This window comes from Perissodus microlepis, chromosome 14, assembly GCF_051167445.1.
Source record: "Perissodus microlepis isolate ML-2025 ecotype Zambia chromosome 14, ASM5116744v1, whole genome shotgun sequence".
Taxonomy (NCBI): domain Eukaryota; kingdom Metazoa; phylum Chordata; class Actinopteri; order Cichliformes; family Cichlidae; genus Perissodus; species Perissodus microlepis.
In genome coordinates this window covers 33316172-33331237 of record NC_140474.1, presented here as the reverse complement: position 1 = coordinate 33331237, position 15066 = coordinate 33316172, and the positions used below count along the sequence as shown (strand labels likewise).

Below are 15066 nucleotides of genomic sequence, written 5' to 3'. Positions count from 1 at the left end.
CTGGACTCAGGCAAACACCCAGAGGGCATCAGAATATATGATGTCTATATATGTGCTGAGCCAGCGGGGATGATATTAAATAAGAAATAATACCAAATAATTTTTCGAAAGCAATACAGAATACCAGAAACCAAGCATATGAATAATTATCTGGTGCCATTTATGTGTTTTTCTTTACACTAATTGAACACAGTAGTACCAGGTTGGACCCTCTTTTGCCTTCAGAACTGCATTAATCCTTCATGGCATAGATGCTGGAAGCTTTGTGACATGGGGCATTATCATGCTGGAAGCAAGCATCAGAAGATGGTACACTGTGGTCATAAAGGGATGGACATGCTCAGCAACAAAACTCAGATTGCTTGTGGTATTGACACAATGCTCAGTTGATACTAATGTGTGCCAAGAAAATATCCCCTACACCCTTACACCACCAGCAGCAGCCTGAATGGATGGTACAAGGCGGGATGGGTCCGTGCTTTCATGTTGCTTACACCAAATTCTGCCCCTACCATCCATATGCTGCAGCCGAAATTCAGGCTCTTCAGAGCAGGCAACGTTTTTCCAGTCTTCTCTTGTCCCATTTTGGTGCGCCTTTGAAAATTGTATCCTTAGATCCTTGCTCTTCTGCTGCTGTAGCCCAGCTGCTTTAAGAGATGCTCTTCTGTAGACCTTTGTTGTAATGAATGGTTATTTTCAGTTGCATTTCTATCAGCTCAAAGCAGTCTGTCCTTTCTCTTCAGATCTCTCACACCAAGGAGGCTCAGAGAGTTTCTCTTTTTCAGACTATCCTCCGAGATGATTGATTGGTGAGTCAATGGTAATTGTAGCTTCAATTTTCAGTTCTTAGCTGAAAGGATTTGCACCCAGTGTGGTCTTCTGCTGCTGTGGCCCATCTGCTTCAAGGTCAGGCATACTTGAATACATACATTGAGAGATGCTCTTCCACAAATCTTGGTTGTAATTAGTGGCTATTTGATTTTTGGTTGACTATCAGCTTGAAGCAGTTCACAGATTTTGTGTCCAGTACTGTCTGTAACAGTTTTGTTTTTCATTTCAAGGTAGGTACTAAAGTGTGTATGTACTTATGGAATTTACGTACTTAAATCAATTATTATTATTCTCCCTATACCCTCAATAAAAAGTAGCACGTGTCCACTCATTATGAAAAGAAAAGACAAGAAATGACCGCAGTTTCCTGGGTACTTTTACATAACACATCTCAGCTATCATAGACAGAGCCATTGACTTACTCAAGGGCTCTGATCATAAGGTGACGGCTTCAGTTGCATTAGGATAATGAACTTGTTGTGTAGGCTTTGACTTTTTCCCCCGCAAGCTGTTCTAATTAAATATACTATTTTTCACTATTATTTGTAATACTAATAATACCTACTGGAAAGCTATCCGAATAGCATTTAATTTTTGATTAAATCACGGGTATCGCCAGCTCTCTTCGACGCGCTTGAACATGGCATTTTTTTCAATGAAAGAAATCTCTGATGTTTACGTTCATTGCCATGACGACGGTGTAGGAGGCGGTTCACTCCGTTAGCTAGTGACGCTCAAATAGAGGTATGAACCAATCAGAAAAAAGCTTCGTTGACCGACTGACGTCACCGTTAAAGCGAAAAGAACCGTTACTTGGTTGCTGAAACTCTACAACTGCACTGGAAGGAGGATATGGCTGAATACCAGCGTACTCTTGATTAAATCGCCTGCAGGGCAAGCTTCCAGTCTAATGTTAATAGTGATGCTCTAAAAGCGACCACAGAGGTACTTTTGAGTGGCGCTTCCCTGCCCGTTTGGATCGGGATGTTCTCCAATTGCGGGGTGAGTGTATGCAGTTACCTGACACCACCATAACCCTGATAGGTGCTGTTCTTTCGTATGGACAGAAGCACAAACCGAACTCCCATCGAACTCAGAGAATGTTAAGTTTGCTTTGTGAGGGAAATTAACATATAAACGGCACTAAAAACAATCTAGCGCATTTTAGAAGTGACAGCGTGGCGGTTAAATATTCGGTATCAGCTGTGGTAGTGTAACTGCTGTCTTTTTTTTTAGTATATTTTCAAGTTTTAGAACAAGGATGCTCATTGCCCGAAGCTATGCTGCAAGGCTGATAACCCCGAACGAACTCTAAAAGTTCGTCAAATGAAGTCTTAATTTTTCTTTTGGATATACGTGTGCGAAGAATACTACCCTAGTAGGTTTGGAAGTACTGTGTTATGACACGTGAAATTTGCGTGCTTGCTGCATTAATATGCTTACACAGTACAGCTTGACGCGGTACTCTGACACAGTGCTACTGTCTTGGCTACACTGCACCGTTACTGTTGACTATAGTAAGCTAGCAAGACAGCTAATTAACTGACCAATACGTCGTGGTCACGTGCTTATATAAAGACAAAATCAGTATCCAGGTTAGTTAATACGCGCTGTATTAAGTTTGTGCGTCGCCTCCTCTGGGGATGACAAGTTTTCGGTCTGTCTATCGCCCCTAAACACCCCACCACCCCCTCCCCCTTCACGGACAGCACCGCAAGCCTCCCATTCCATTACCGAGCAACGCTCCCGGGGTCTGACTGGTTATCTAATCACGCGCGGAATAACGTCATCCCCCACTATTAATGAGCAGCATTTAAAATGCGCGTACATCATATTTTGCATCAAATCGGTCCCTTCAGGAGCCACGTTAAGTCCCACACCGCAGTGCAGCGAGCCTGGCAACACCGGTACCAGCGCCATCTCATCTCAGTGTCAGTGTCATGTAACGCTACACCCCTCACAGAGCCCATCCACCACAGAGCCGCGTCTGTCTTTTTCCATTGTCCTGCAAACGTACGTCAACACACTACAACATACTCCACTTCATTTGGTCCTCTCTGCTGCTCACGTATTAGCTTTTTGTTATCTGGATACCAGTGTCATATAAACATGTGGCCAGAGTGAGTGGCTGTCAGCCTCCATCAACAATATTGAGCAGTCTCCCTCTATTAGGTACTATTTAAGAGCCATCTATTTACTGGGGCTGTGTACAGCTTGCCACACACACACACAAACACACACACACACACAAATAAAATGTAGTTACTGTTACTGAGAAACTCAGAGATGCCCATGGAGCCCTTTAAGAGCAAAGTGGAATGCCAGTGAGTGTTGAGTGACCCATGGAGGTCATAGGCGGCTGCTATATTTACTGACTCTGTAACTCGATCGGTGGCATTCTGGAGTGCTGTGCTCACGCTACCCCCTCGCACTCCGTTACCCACAGAGTCCCAAACTAAACTGGCACCCGGTTGCCTTCTGTCTGTTGGCCTGGCCTCTCAGAACATCAAGGGTGAGCCTCTTAAAACCTGACCTAACCTGCTGCTCTTCGTCCTTTTCTTCTCTTAGGTATCTGCTTGAAAAGTTGACGTATACAGTGCGGGCTGCTCTCTCAGCTGTAGAACAAGGCTCGTCTAGGAGGATAGGGGATAACCTTTCAGAAACTTCTGGAGTTTGCTCGCATGAGTAGAAGAGCTTCTGGCAGCGCACTCACCAGAAATATACAGTTAGACAGTCTTAGCTTAGCTGGGCTTTATAATGAGCAACCTTTCTGGATTTGATAGTCCAACTGGGAGAAAGCCATCAATCTTTAATGGTAAGACATGAAATCCGGAACATGTGTTGACTGCTTGCACGTTCACGTCACGCTCGAACAGCTTGTGTGAAAGTGCGGCAACTTGTCTTGAGAGGCAGACGCGTTCATAAGATGCTTCTTTCTGGCGTCAGGGTGGTTTTAATCCTGTGTGCCTGTGTGTTTCCACAGGAGCGTGTGCATGTGCATAGACTATAGGGGAGCAACAGTAGGATGAGCTGCCCCAGAGCCATCACAGTCTGCAGGGACTGACACACACCGCTACAAATACGGCAGGTAATTACTTCACACAGATGCCTTTGGACACACAACTCTGTCCCAGCTGCTATGTCAGTCCTGCTATCATGTCAGCGATTGCAAGGTTTACATGCATCACAGCAGATTTACCGACAGAAAGTAAGGGAAAGTTATAAAAATAAGTTACGTGGTGTGTTTAATCTGCTCATTCAGTGACACACACAAATGTCTAAACTAGAACATTGATCTTGCAAATCAATTTATTCTCAGCTTACAGCACTACTATAACTTGCACACTAGGGCTGGGCGATGTGGCCTAAAATTCATATCGCGATATAATTCGAAGCATGTGCGGTAACGATACATATAGCGATATATTCTTTTTTTTTCTGTATAACGTATTTTCCACACTATAAGGCACACTTAAAATCCTTTAATTTTCTCAAAAATCGAGAGTGTACCTTATGTATGAATTCTGGTTGTGCTTACTGACCTCGAGCCGATTTGGGCGTGCAGAAATCGGTTAAAAAATGTTTTAGTACAACTTTGGTAAGCCCCACTGCTTGATGGATTGTCAGAGCATTACGGCTGCCATAGTAAGGAGCTTTGCGGAGTAATCTGGGTCCAAAACTCCGTCCCACTTCAGGTTCTGAGTGAGAGATTTTTGAAACTAATTAAAACGTACAGCTCTGCTATCACTTCCAACATAAATGAAGACAGAAAACTAAACAGCAGTGGCGTTTGTAGGGTTACTGAAGTTGGACTACCTGGTATATAATGTTGTGCTACGTGATTGCTAGCGACACAGCTATGTTAGCATAACATTAGCACAGTGAAGCTGGAGGATGAACGCTAACTTTTTTTCCACTCATTAAAAGTTAACGTGAGGGATTCTGGTGGTTAGGGACAAATGCAATCGCATAGCAGGATGCTATACATGGGGCAAACTTCAGTCAGGAGAACAATACGAGGTTAGTTATTAATATACTGCAATAACATGGGAATAGAGCAGCTGCGAGAGAATTCAACATTAATGAATCAATGTTACGGAAGTGGAGGAAGTGCAGTTTTTGGCTTTCCCCATATTTTAAAAGTGCTTCATCTCTTTGCCATGACTGTCATCCGGCATAATTTGCAGATGATAATGGTTGTAGCCGCTGCGATGCTTTCGACCAAAACAGGCGCAGCTTGATGACATCAGCGATATAGTCAAAATCTCTATTGTTGGCCAAATTTATATCGTTTCTATCGTATATCGTTTATATCGCCCACCCCTAATGCACACTGTGCCATTAATGGGACAGCTAAAAGGTTCTGATGCCAGTATCATAGAACAGCCTTCCAATATTCAACACATTTCCACTACATTAGACGAAACTGCTGTACAGTGTAGCTTTTATGTGATACAATGCTGGTAACATGTTCATATGTTTCTATAGGGCAACACTTTATAGACATGTGTATGGATTTTTTTTCAGATTTTAGAAGAACAAAGGATGGTATAAAACCAAGACAAAGCCATAGAAAACAACTGTTTTTTCAGATGATTTTTAAAGCGGACTAACATTAACTGCGTTGAAGGCATTATTAGAGAGTGAGAGACTCACTGAATCCTATGGGAGAATTCAGTGAAGGCAAAAGTGGTGGTTGCTGATTCTTTTAAAACCCAGATTTTATAACAAACTTTAAGCAGTTTTCTGGTAATTTGAATTAAGGCAGGGCAATATGGCCAAAAATATTTATCACGACATATATTTGAAAATTATATATAACTGACGACATAACAGATGCGAGACAAAATACTTCACAACTCCACAACTTTATTAGTGAAAACACCGCCCATCAATTCATCTTCACTTAAACAAGCAGCTATATAAAAATTTAACAGTGCAAAGGCAAATTCCTTGCTGACAATTTAACCAAAAGGCATTTTCAGTGGAAATGGGCTGACATATCCTGAGCATAATCATGTATAATATCCACAAAAGTTTAGAAGAGGTGCTTTGCAACATGAAACTGCAGTGAGCCAAATAAATAAGTCAAATACGTATTTTTCGGACCATAAAGTGCGCAGAATTATAAGGCACATTAAGCGAAACAAAACAGATAAGTCAAACGTTACTCAGCTCATTCTTCTTGCTTCCTCTACTTCTGTACCATTCATTCATTAATGCTGAATTCTCTCGCAGCTGCTCTATTCCCATGTTCTACTGCGCAACTGATAGCCTTGAGTTTAAAATGCGCTTCATACACATGTCTCTTAACAGGTGCCATTTTGGGGTCCTTATACACACACAATACGGTAATGTTATGTTGAAGCACAGTACGTATTACTCTGCGAGGCTCCTGACTACGATAGCCGTAATACTCCGACAATCCATCAAGCGGTGCAGCTTCATAGCTTACCAAAGTGGTACTAAAACATTTTTTAACAGATTTTTGAGCGCCATGAAAATTAAAGGCTTTAAGAGTACCTTAAAGTCTGAAAAATACTGTAATAACGACGGCCCACTTGCATGTTCTACAAAAAAAAAAAAAAAACATAAATAAAAATGTGCTTTGGTGGGTATCTGACAGACAAAAACCAAACCAGTTCCACATCACTGAATTTGCACCATTTTTTCAAACCAGTTCTGGTTCATCTGTTTCATTCAACGATCCGCTTTTGCCCTTCTCATTCTCCATCGCCGCCATCGTCTTTCCGCCATGTGCGTATGAAAACAAAGGTTTTACCCATATTCTATTGCGATATTTCAGTTCTTATCATTGCATAACATTATGCCGGTATACCGTGAATGGCCCTAATTTGAATGCAGATAGCCACTGAGTAGCAAGACTTGCTTTTTGAAGGACTTTGACAAAGGTTTGAATCTAAAAAAAAATGAAGCCAATATGAAAGTGCTTTTTTTTCCTTCTAATGGCAGCAGGGGGCAACTCCACTGGTCTGGTTATACAAAAGTCTATGGAAAAACAGCCCCATGTTGCAGTTGATCTGCAACCTTATTTCTGGTTGATTTTGTTATCTTAATGGCAAAAACTGACCTTGCTAACTTCACAGTGGATTTCAGTTGTGTCAGGAGTAAAATCCATCCCAAAAGTTACAGCGACACAGTAAAGAAAAGTTAACCCTGGAGAAATGTACATTCTATCTGCCTTTAGGGGACATACTGTCATTTTCATTATTCTCTGTCATTCATTTACTATTACTGGTAGATGTTCATGACCTAAAGTCATAAAATAATAAGGTCAGTGTATGTCTAAGTAATGTCAGGCTTCAGACTGCTTCAAAAGCTTAGTTTCAGAAAGTCTATACTATTGACTCTGTACGAAGCCATTGAGAAAGGATATTCTAACATGAGCATCTTAGGCGCACAGTTCTGGCTGTGAGCGCAGAAGCCTCACCAACCTGGTATTCTAACCTTCTGTTTATGTGGCACAGCCAATCAACAGGACGTCTTTATGCATAAAAAAGCACAACTGTCAGCTTTTAATTGCTTGTACTTTATAGTGTTTTGCCATAGAACAGATCAGTGCTAAAAATAAGTGGACCGAGAATTGATCCCTGCAGAACACCAGCTCACAATAGATCTTTAGTAATTGAATAGTGTTATATATCAGTCTGACTGAATTATCAGTCATACATATTTTTATGTGTCAGTTTCTGTTTCAGTGAAACATCAGCGCCAAAAGGAGCTGGATCAGCACAGGAGACTTAGCAGTATGTTGGTTTTTGCTTGAATTGAGCCAGTCTATAAAGTGTTTATCAGCAGCATGAATTACTGGATAAAATACTTTCAAATCTAAAGTAATCCAAGGCTCTGACAGTGCTGGTGCTTTATTCTGTTTGAACTCTGAGCTGTGAGTTTTAACTAGTTACACTTGAGCTTGTCCAGTGAGTCACTTAGCGTCACTCAGGCAGCGGGCTGTCAGAGCATGATAGGTGTTTGTTTGGCCAATTATTATTTGGCCACTATTATTATTTCAATTTGCTTAATGAATGAAGAATTACAGCAATCAGCTGCACAGACTGGAGCATTAATCACTGTAGCCCAGATCCCGTCCTCTTTGAGGTCACTGCTGTGTGTATGGCCGCAATGTGAGTCATCCACAGATGGTAGTAGTGATGAATGCTAATTGGTCTGCTCTTCTTCAGATTTTCATATTGCATAGGCTCGGTAGCAGATACTGTGAAACTCTGACTCCTCAGTTGCAGCCTTTGAATGCAGGGCTTTGGGGCTGTGCCCTGTTTTGGGGTGTTTCATGTATGTTCAAGGATGGAGAATGAAAGGTGACTGAGATGTTAAATTCAGAGCTCTCATAGTTTCCACGGGCCCAGTTGGAGGGCCCCGGGAACAAGCAAAATTGTAGATGTTAATTTTTTTCTTTCATAGCATTTTTAGGAACCCAGTGTTTTTAGTTGCTACTTTAATTTCATGGTTTATGCAGTGTATCATCTTTGTGCCAGCACTGTGCATTCCTCCAGTTCATTTCCTTTTCTACTTTGTGCAGCGCTTTAAATGCTGCATGTACACAGTACTGCACTGCCGTACACACAAGATGTGGCTGAGGTCAAAACAAAAGTGACTGGTATCTAACGACTAGTTAGGGACAGCTGGCGAAGGTGCAGCTATGGCCTGTTGGAATGGAGGAGTACTTGAGCCTCTTTTAATATGCTTGGCAGCCAGTTGTTACAGGCACAGAGAGATAGGGTAGGGTTGTCAGTATGGCCTTCAATGGCATCAGCATGTTCTTATCTACTCACATTTCAGGGTATATATGGCAACCAGCACAGCTCAGAGACAGTCACTCACAGTCCCCTTGTTGATTCTTAACATCTTTCCCTTTGAGAACCAAATTATTTTCTGAATGTCTGTGAAGGTTCTCAGTCATCCAGGTCATCGTAGTCAAAGGAGCTTGCAAAGAAAAGCGTCTGGACTTCTTTAAGTTGCTTGAAGACGTTTCACCTCTCATCCGAGAAGCTTCTTCAGTTCTAAGGTAAAATGGCAGAGATGCTTGGAGAAAACTCTCCTGAGTTTTTCTGATACACTGGCTATATAGGGGATGACAATGTTGTTGCAACATTGGAGAGAGGTGGCCTCCTTGAGTGCTCTATATGCTCACTATTGAGTTGGAAATTCAGCAAAATTAGGCTTTTTTGTCGCTGTCTATCTTCTGAAATTGAGGACCAAAACTTAACCAAACCAAGGAGCTGAAAGAGGGCCATCTGACCTCAGGAAATCGCATGATAAGGTGGTGCCAGGTTTCACAATGAGCTCACCCGAAACCCTGGCTAATTGGGACCCACACCCATTTTCACACCTTGGCTCAGGTGATTAGAGGATCATCAGGGGGTCCTTTTGTCCCTCTTTGGGGGGATACTCCCTCTGGGTTTAATCTGGGACTCTCCGCCATTTGACCTTAGAACTGAAGAAGCTTCTTGGATGAGAGGTGAAACGTCTTCAAGCAACTTAAAGAAGTCCAGATGCTTTTCTTTGCAAGCTCCTTTGACTATTTTCTGAATGTTTTCTGCTGGCATGTGCTGAATTGTGCTACTACTGCTGGTCGGTTTAGACTGAGGTGATGGCAACACTGCAGTGTACTGCTGTGAGGGCCAAATAGCCTTCAGTTTACTAAGTTCACATATTTTACTTGTAAATGTACACAGTGGTCTGACAAAAGTCAGTATGTCTGTTCTTTCCTTTCTAAATGTCAAATAGGTTGTTAATTTGCAGCAGCGAATGAACTGTGGTTATGAACAGCTTGATGTTAGCAGTGAGTTTTCAGATGGAAAATCTATTCAGTTACCATCAGTTCTGTGGGGTAGTTTGGTGTCTTTCAGCTCCTTGGTTTGGTTGTTTCGATCCTCAATTTCAGAAGATAAACAGCGACAAAAAAGCCTAATTTTGCTGAATTTCCAACTGAGCATATAGAGCACTCAAGGAGGCCACCTCCGCCCAATGCGCTAACCTGTGCAGTGAGCTGCTCTAAATGAAACAAAGTGGGACAATGGAAGCTGCTGTTCCTGATTGTCCGGCATCCTGAAGACTTTACTCCATGAACTGCAGATGATTAACATTTATGCCAGGAATGAACAAAGTCATTTTGGGAGATAATCTTTTCTTTGTAAATGTTTGTAAATCTAAAGTAAGAGGGTTTTTTTGTTTTGTTTTTTCCCCCAACTTTTTATAGATAAGTTAACACATTGTACTTTATGCCTTCTTCTGATGTATTCGCTAGTTATTAACTGTTATAGTTATCATTGTCTTGTTGATGGAATTAATAATAGGTACATCTCCCTCAGACTATGACTTGGCTATGGCTTCAACAATTGGAAAATAAGTGTAAAACAAATATTTGATTGGTTTGAGTTAAACAAAACTAATCCCCTTCCAGATGCAAATGAGGCAGTGACCAAGATGTCAGGCTGAAGAACTGATTGCCATTCAGACTATGAGGACATCAGTAATAGCACGTGGAAGTGGGAGGTGTGGGATTGGCAGTAGTCATAATAATCTGGTTTGGTTTCTGGCCGCCCCTCACTGAGCCTGGTTCTCCCAGAAGTTTCTTCTTGTTAAAAGGGAGTTTTTCCTTCCCACTGTCATCAAAGTGCTTGCTCCTAGGGGGTCATATGATTGTTGGTTTTTTTTCTCTGAATGTATTTTTGTAGGGTCTACCCTACAATATACAGTTGGATCCTAATTGGGAAAATGTTTTCTGTCTGTGGAAACAGGGCCTGAACCAGCAGTGAGTTTCACATAGAATTTACACATAGATTTCTCCTCAGAAATGCACTGACTCAGCCTGCCATTTACTACAGTACAGTACACAGACACACTCCCACTCCAGATCAGCCCGAGTGTCTGTACTGATGTTACATTCATGCAGTACCACTCCAAGGCACGGTGCCTTTAGCGTCCTGCATCATCAACAACACTGGTGGATAGCGGAAGCTTCAGATTGCTTCTTCCCTCCACCAGTCCAGGGGCACAGCCTGAGAGGACAGTGGGTGTGGGAGGAGATCTTACTCACTGACTCTTTTAGAATGACAGCATGAGCACATTTTAGTCCTATTTCTCTCTTTGTTTTTTTGGGGTTTTTTTTCAGCCATTTCCAGAGGCTTTATGTTTTTATGGCAGCCCATCCATCCTTTCATCTTATTCTTATTAACGTGATATCTTTTAAATATCTTAAGGGAAGTACGGTGAAACAGTCATCTGAACTCAAAGAGAAATTGTGGTGGTTAGAGGTGAAAAGTCAGAAAACATATATTTGATACCTTGTTTTTGCCAAAACTCAAAACCAATCAAGACTCAAGACAGGGAGCCTGGTTCTTGGAGACATAAACACATCAAAGATTATGACATGTAGTTAGAGAGTATTCAAAATAAGGCCCATGTGTTTTTGCCTCATGCTTTTCAACTGGAGATTTTAAGTCTAATACTCAGTAGCTTGAGAGCGAGCCTGAAACTCTGATGTTACAGGCACAGTGTGAGGGACCAGTAGGAATGGGTACCTGTATCCGGTGCCATGATGGCACCGGTTCTGACATAAACGGTAGTAACCAGACCGAAAAGCAGCGCACATTTCGGTACTTTATTTCGGTGCTTTTTTTTTTTACTGAGATGTCATACACTTTGGATTCTAGCCAATCATTTTACCTTTGCAAGCGTAGTAGGCGGGCCCATGTACGTACGTTCTTTTAGAGCAGAGCTTCAGATTGAAAATGCCCAAGGCGAAGCGGTCAAAAGTCTGGCTGTACTTCACAGCAAAAGATGAAAACTCAGCAGCCTGCAACAAGTGCTTTAAGGTGATACTGTGCAAAGGAGGTAACTCCTCGAATCTGATGAAACACCTGGTGACGCATAGCATTTTTTTAAAAGCTGAGAAATGCACCGTATTTGATAGCTTGCTGCGAGACCTCACACCGTGCACATCTACTGCGGGTGTGGTGCCTGTTATCGGTCCCGGAGTTAGCAACATCCCCCAAAAACCCGAAGAGGAGAGTCCTGGCCCCTAGCCCTGCCAGTGTAGTAGAAATGATGACGGATGATGATGGCAGCAACAGCCGTTCTTCTCTGCGTGAGTAGCTTAATGTTGTTCGTGTGTAATTTACGTTGAGTAGGCTAACCACGTTATTACATTAATGCATGTAAGGTGAACTAGCAAACACCGTCGTAGTTACATGACGCTGTCTTCTTGTTTGATGGCAGATACTCCCTTCACCCTGGCCAAAAAAGCTAAAATGACCAAAGAAAAAGTGGAAAACAGCTAAACATGAGAGGTTTTTGGACAAAGTTTGTGTTTTTCCCATTGTTTAAGCACTGCTTCCTGCCAAGAGTGATACCATATATGCCCTATAGCTGCAGAAAAGGCTAACATTGTTATCTTTTTACAAAAAAACAGCTAAACATGAGAGGTTTTTGTACAAAGTGTGTGTTCTTCATTCTTTAAGCACCGGTTCGAGCACCGTTTAAGCACCGGCACCGTTTCAAAAGTACCGGTTTGGTACTGGTATCGGATAAAACCTAAACGATACCCATCCCTAGGGACCAGTGGATTAAACAATAGTGATGACAGGGCCTTTTTTGGTCAAAGCTTTATGCAGGTCTCTAAAATAACTATCAGTAGGAGCAGAGATCAGTGAGAAAGGGAGACTTTACCACTCATTAGATTTTTGAACACACGGTCACATGTGGGCCCTATTTTTCTGTAGATGTTTAAAGATGAACATGTATACAGTAAATATCTATGCAGTGGCTTCTTCATCAGAACCGAGGACTTGAATGTTCAATGTTCTGTTGACCTGAGAGGAAGTGCAGAGCTTGTTATTGTTCAGCTCTGGTCAGCACAGCTACTAATAAAGTAACTTTAATAGTGAAAGCCAGATTCACCCCAGCTCCTACTTTCATACTGTGTCATGTTGCTTCTCGCTGATGTGTGCTCTGATCTTCGCCGGAAGTTCTGTTGTTGCTCTCCTCCCTCCTCATGCATTCCATGTACACACATGGAAAGGCGGGGAGATCCCAGAACAGAGCCAGGACACTAAATATAAAGTAGTTCAGAAAAAAAAGATCAAGCTTTTTTTGTTGAGGTCTTCTTCTGACTGTAGTGGTCCTTTAACCTCATGTTTTACTAAGAGGTCACAGACACCCAGGGAGAATTATGGCGTTGTCTATCAGTGTTGTTAGTTGGGGGGGGTTTAAAGTTGATTTGATTTTTTTCATCTTTCAATTACCTCTAGTGAAAGGAAGCTTCTGAGCTTGGTTTTCTGAAACCTGCCCCATAAGTGAAACCTCATCTCCTTCAGTTCTTTGCCAGCACGATGCCAGCAGTCACCTGCTGAAATCCTTTCTTGCACTGCACTCATGCAGTCACTTGTGCTACTCTGTTGACAGCTTTGTTAATACAGATTTAGGAGAAGCCTACCAGAACAGCCAAGTCTTTCACGGTAGTACAATGTTGTTTTCCTCTGGCCTCCCATATTAGATTCTATCTCACCACGTTCTGACTTTCCAGTTGCACAGAGACTTGTTAATCAGAGGGTTTTCACTTCCTTGGTGGCTCTAAAAGGGACGAAAAGAATGCAGAGCTTTGATACTTAGTGTAAATTGGTCATGGAATATGCCCTGCTGTTACTTTTAAGTCCTTTATGCGTTGGTAGCAAGCAAACAAATGCAGCTTGTTGCCCAGTAGCTATGGTAACTGCTGGTTATCACAGCCTCAGGGGAGGCCAAAAATGCAGAAGTAGCCAGAGTGCATTTGTGTGTGTTTTTGCTCGTGACTCTGCGTGTGTTGTTGTTTCCGTGGAGACATCTCTTCAGAAGTGGGATCTGTAATTTTCTTATCAATCCACAGTATCCATGATGTATGATACGACTTGTTGTTCGCACTCCACTTTTAGTGGCTCGCCCACAAGGCAAGCCCAAACTTGTTTCACTCAGCTGCCCTTTGTCTTTGGCTGCGACACAGCTGCAGGATTACAGAGAGGTGCGATGGGTACGCAGAGGTTCAGTTCAAGGTAGAAAGGGAGCCATCATACAGGAAACTTCACAGCCCCACACAACACTGGTAAAACCACAGAAACACATGTGAAATATTTATTTTAAGGTGCTTTAAGAATTCTGGAAAATCCCTCAGGATAACTGCCCACGGGGGAGCTTACATGAGAACTAAATAACTTTTTACATTACCTATATGTTTTTACCCCTACCCAGGACACCTACATTTGAAAATATGACAACTCAAGAAGAAGGCAACTTTAGGATTTTCAAATTCATGCCATAAGTGCATCTACTAAAAATCTCAGACAAATTTGAATCTTAGTGACCTTGAGGTCATAGGATTTTCAGTTTGACGCCATAGATCTTTCTGCCAGGAGGCTGAGGAGTGACTTCCTGTTTGCATTCACATTATGAATAAGAACATTGCTGGGTGCTTTCAGTTGCTCCCTTATCTCCCACGGGGGTCACAGTGGATGGATTTGCATGTTTGTTTGACACAGCTTTAATGCCAGAGGGATATTCTTGACATATCCTTTCTATTCATTTGGTAATAATTTGGTACTGTTATTAGGAGAATGCTATCTTATGACTGGGTTTGTGTTTCTTCCCAGAATTGAAATGGAGATCTTTCACATGTAAGGCAAATGTGCTAACCACCAAACCATGGAGCCACTTCACCAGCACAAACAGTAGCATGATGTAAGGACTAGGAATGTGCGTGACTAGTTGATAGGTAACTAATCATCGCTATTTTCACTAGGCATACTACACTTTTTAACATTGTCCAATTAACAATCTTAAAAATGAGCTTAATATGCGAGCATTTCTTGCTTTTAGACTAGTCTGTTAATCAACTTTTTTTTCCCCAGCTCGTTTAGTTGACTAAGAAATTAGTCGCCAGGATCATTTTTAGTGAGAACCAGGTTGAGGCTGGTAAAACAGTAACTACATCAATAAAATGAATGATGATCAGAGCTATATTTGTGTGTGTCATTGTTTTTTCTTATGACAACAAAGTTAGAAAAGTCTTTGACTTTTTCCTGATGTGTTTCAGTTCCTAACCCTTACTCCAAATTGCTTTGCTTTGTGGATGTCTGCCATAGCAAACTGAGAAAAAACGTCAGCAAAAATTTCACTTGGGCTCTGTTATTAGCAACTAACTGTTGCTTACATAGCTTATGTTTA

The 15066-nt window shown here is 41.9% G+C and overlaps 1 protein-coding gene across 3 annotated transcripts in view; it reads left to right on the top strand.

Moving 5' to 3' along the window:
- Window positions 1-1620: 1620 nt before the first annotated feature.
- Window positions 1621-15066, top strand: part of LOC146374275 (ubiquitin carboxyl-terminal hydrolase 2-like) — a 48791-nt gene continuing 35345 nt past the window's right edge. The window contains exons 1-3 of one of the 3 annotated variants that reach the window (XM_084951488.1): window positions 1621-1833; window positions 3400-3646; window positions 3815-3919. The gene's annotated coding sequence lies outside the window, so the exon portion shown is untranslated. The remainder of the gene's footprint in view (window positions 1834-3399; window positions 3647-3814; window positions 3920-15066) is intronic. The other 2 variants (XM_084951487.1, XM_084951489.1) reach the window with 2 other exon arrangements.